Source organism: Homarus americanus, unplaced genomic scaffold (genome assembly GCF_018991925.1).
Source record: "Homarus americanus isolate GMGI-L3 unplaced genomic scaffold, GMGI_Hamer_2.0 scaffold40856, whole genome shotgun sequence".
Lineage (NCBI taxonomy): Eukaryota > Metazoa > Arthropoda > Malacostraca > Decapoda > Nephropidae > Homarus > Homarus americanus.
Window position 1 is genome coordinate 8,164,890 of NW_024734615.1, and position 3,936 is coordinate 8,168,825.

Consider the following 3,936-nt stretch of genomic DNA (forward strand, 5'->3'; position numbering starts at 1 on the left):
ACACCTATTTGTAAGTCAAAGTTTGGGTATGTTTATTTGCTAGAAAAATTAGTCTCACTACTTTGTAGTCACACCTTGTGTGTGGGGGGGAGGGTAACTTTATCTTTTTATCGCTACAAGTTTATGAAAAATAATTTCTATATGATAGATTTTACTATGTTTCGTTTAAGACATCGTTTACCATTATAAGAGAGCCAAATTATACCAAAATAGGTTCAATTAGGTTAGGTTAGTATTGCCTAAGTTTTCTATAAACCTGTTAACACATATACAGTATGTAATTTGAAGATCTACATGATCATCTTGGCCATTCAGAGGTTAGAAATAAATAAATACAAAGAAGTAATCGCTGTTAGGCACTTATCTCTATTTAATGATATATATCAGGCTAATAGGGATAATCGCCGATTAAACTTTAAAAAGCAACTGGCGTGTTTCATCGAGTAATAACTTTGTCTTTTTATTGTTATAAGGTAATGAAAATTAATTCGAGTATGATACACTTTGCTCTGTTTCGTTTAAGACGTTCTTTACCATCATAAGATATCCTAAGTATAACTAAAATAAGTTAGGTTAGGTTAGATTAGGTGCTCGAGGTCTGCTGACCACTCACAGGCTCACACTTACACATCCCCGTGGTTGGATTCATTCCGAGTTACGGATTACTCGGCAATCATTGTACAGATTTGATTATCTGAAATATGATCATTTAGGCAAGGCAAAATTACCTTAAGTGTTCTATTATACTAGGTAAGACAAAACTACCTTAAGTGTTCTATTAAACTAACCATTTATATGTATTATGATGATCTACATGATTGTCTTTGGCCAGTCAGAAATTTAAAAAAATGCATATATATTATCGATATTAAACAATTATCCATATCTAGTGTAAAACACACACACACACACACACACACACACACACACACACACACACACACACACACACACACACTCACATATATATATACCGATTTCAAAATTACATTAAGAATTGAACATAATTTGGAGTAGATACTGTACATACAGTATATGGAGGTACTATATACTGTAAACTTAGCGCGCCATATCCCTTCCTGACCAAATATCACACACTTTTATTTCTAATATATGAGGAAACACTGGTACTCACATAGCAGGTTAATTTTTGTATATGGTGACACAAAGTTTCGGCGCCTTTCTTGATTTCGTTTAATTTTAGGCACAGTTGTCAGTGTCTTGATGCTGTTTAGATTTTCTTGTTTTTCCAAAATCTAAGAATTCAGTTGTAAATATCAGTCTGAGTACGAGTACTTGAAATGTTTCCGTGTATTTTAAATATATTTAAGTAGTAATCATGAAGAAGTGGACAGGGTGTGGGCGCCACGTGGCCTCATTGTCCGCGGCGAGACTGATGCAGCGTCACTCTCCCACGCGACACACACACACACTGGGCTCTAACTGACGCTGAGGTTGGACAGTGACTCGCCTGAGAGAGAGTGGGAGAGTCGCTGTGCTGTGGCAACCCAACCAGCACCACGTCAGAGCAACTAGTTAGCTACTCCCCGACTGACTACTCGCCACCACGCCTTCCGCTCCCTGGCCCTCGCTTAAACCATCCCCCCCCCCTTCCCCAGCCTAGGGTGCCACAACCCCGGAGTACCGTACTCTTAGGGTGCCACCACCAAAAGGTATCGTACTCTTAGGGTGCCACCACTAAATGGTACCGTCTTCCTGGGGTGCCACCAACCGAGGTACCGTCCTCCATGTCGTCCTCCGAGGTCCCACCACCCCAGGGTACCATCCATTCCCTTGGAACACCACCTTCCTGGTGTTATCATCTTCCTAAGGTGCCGTTACATTCATGGGATACCTCCTTCCTGAAATATAACCTTTAAGGAATTTGAAGACGTCCTAATCTCTCTTAATAAGTAAGGTGTCCGAGTGGCGGTATCGGTTTGACGATCCCCCTTTGGACTTAATCAACTGTCAGTACTCTAAATGAGGTAACACTACACGTTTGAAAGGCCTTATGAGAGACGGTCCATCTAAGTATGGGTAGGATCATCGATTATGCTCTTCTACTGTAGTTCATTAACAAGATACACCTTATCATAATGACTGGAAAACTTCAGTTCTTTTTCAGTATAAATACCCAGATTTTTTCACATTTAGTTATTGTTAATGAAGTATCTTCATCTCGTTGGAACAAGTGATGCGCCTCCCTATTATTGTTATTACCAAGTTGCATCCTTTAGCAGTCTGGTCTTGTACCTCTTGAGCAAAAAGGAGAAAAATATGAGCGGGAGAGAGATAAACCTCCCACAGGGGAGCCTTATTCGGTAAGGTTTTTCTATTATTCCTCTGGTGAAGTAATTAGATTCGTGTCAACGTATCACATCTTTTTTTAAGTTCATTTAGTTTATTGATTTAAAATCGATTTTTTAAACAAAATGTTGCCATTTAAACAGGAAAATGGGACAATTCTTGGTAAAAAGTCAATTTTAAGACGCCTAAATTAAACTGACCTTTTACCTAACCTAAACTAAACTAACTACACCATAACTACCCAAAGTACTGAATGTTAATTGAAGAATAGAGGGAAATATTGAAGTTAGTAGTGAAAGGTAAAATGCCAACAGCATCTGGTGCTCCCACGCGGTCACTCATCCAAGTACCAGACCCAACGTTGCTTAACTGGTGTGGCCGTTAGCATAACTAGAGAAAGACTCTTTTTCCCTAGGTAAGCAGCACTGCTGTAGAGGTTGATTTCTTTCACCAGCCTGTCGCAGTGAAATGCTTGCTGGTGGTGTTGCAGTCTGACTGTCTGATGTCTAGCTCTTTAGCTCAAATAAGAGAAATACGGGTGGGAGAGCGATAAACGAATATCGAAGGCTCCCCCACGGCAGCTTGATAAGGTAAAGTGTTTCTAATTTTTTTCCCCTTCTTGAATTTATTCGATGCTTTTCATAGAAGTGGGCCTTTTTTTGTTTAGGTGCATATAGTTACATTGTTTTATTATAGATTTTTTTAAACAATATTTTTCCCTATGAACAAGAAAATGAGGCGATTTTTTTGCTAAAAATCCATTTTGGGGACAGTACACCTAACTGAACTAACCTGACATAACCTATACTAAACTAACTACTTCAAACCCACCCAACGTATATAAACTGATTAGAAAGGGGGGGGAAATGGAGCTTGTAAGCAAGAGAAAGGTAAAATGCCAACAGCATCTGCTGTTCCCAGGCGGTCACCCATCCAAGTACTAAATAGACCCAGCGTTGCTTAACTTGGCTGAGAGGACGAGAAGCGGTGTTTACAACGTGGTATGGTCGTTGGCGACAACTATGGGAGCCTTTCTTCCCTCTGTATGCAGCTCTGCTCTATGGGTTGTTTCTCCAATGGTCTGTGGTAGTGAAATGCTAAGGGTTGGTGATGAAGTCTGACCTCTACCTCTTTACCTAAAATGAGAGAAAGACAATCAAGAGAGCGATAAACAAAACTCACAGGCTTTCATATGGGAGCTTGATTAGGTAAGGACGTTTTACTTTTACTTCTCTCGTGAAATTATTAGATGCATGTCTTACTAATAGGTCTTTCTTTTTTTTCTTTCTTTTTAGTTTCATTTAGTAATACTTTTCTACATATATTTCTATCAATATTTTTACATTTTAACAAGAAATGATTGAAAACATTTTTGTTAAGAATAGATTTTTAATCGGTACACCTAAACTGAAATGACATGAGCTAACCTAAACTAAACTAACTACACCACAGGATAAGCAAACTGAAGAAAGGGGGGGAAAATGGGGGTTAGTAACAAGTGTAACATAAAATGCCAATTGTATCTGGTATTCTCGGGTGAAACAGGCAGCCTCTCTTCCCTTTCTATGTAGGCCTGTAGTAGATATTCTTGTAGTGTTAACGTTATAATGTCTCGCACTCATGATG

At 39.0% G+C, this 3,936-nt stretch overlaps 1 pseudogene; it reads right to left on the minus strand.

Annotated features, from left to right (window-relative positions):
- Window positions 1–3,206: 3,206 nt before the first annotated feature.
- Window positions 3,207–3,325, minus strand: LOC121870416 (annotated as a pseudogene).
- Between the last annotated feature and the right edge of the window lie 611 nt (window positions 3,326–3,936).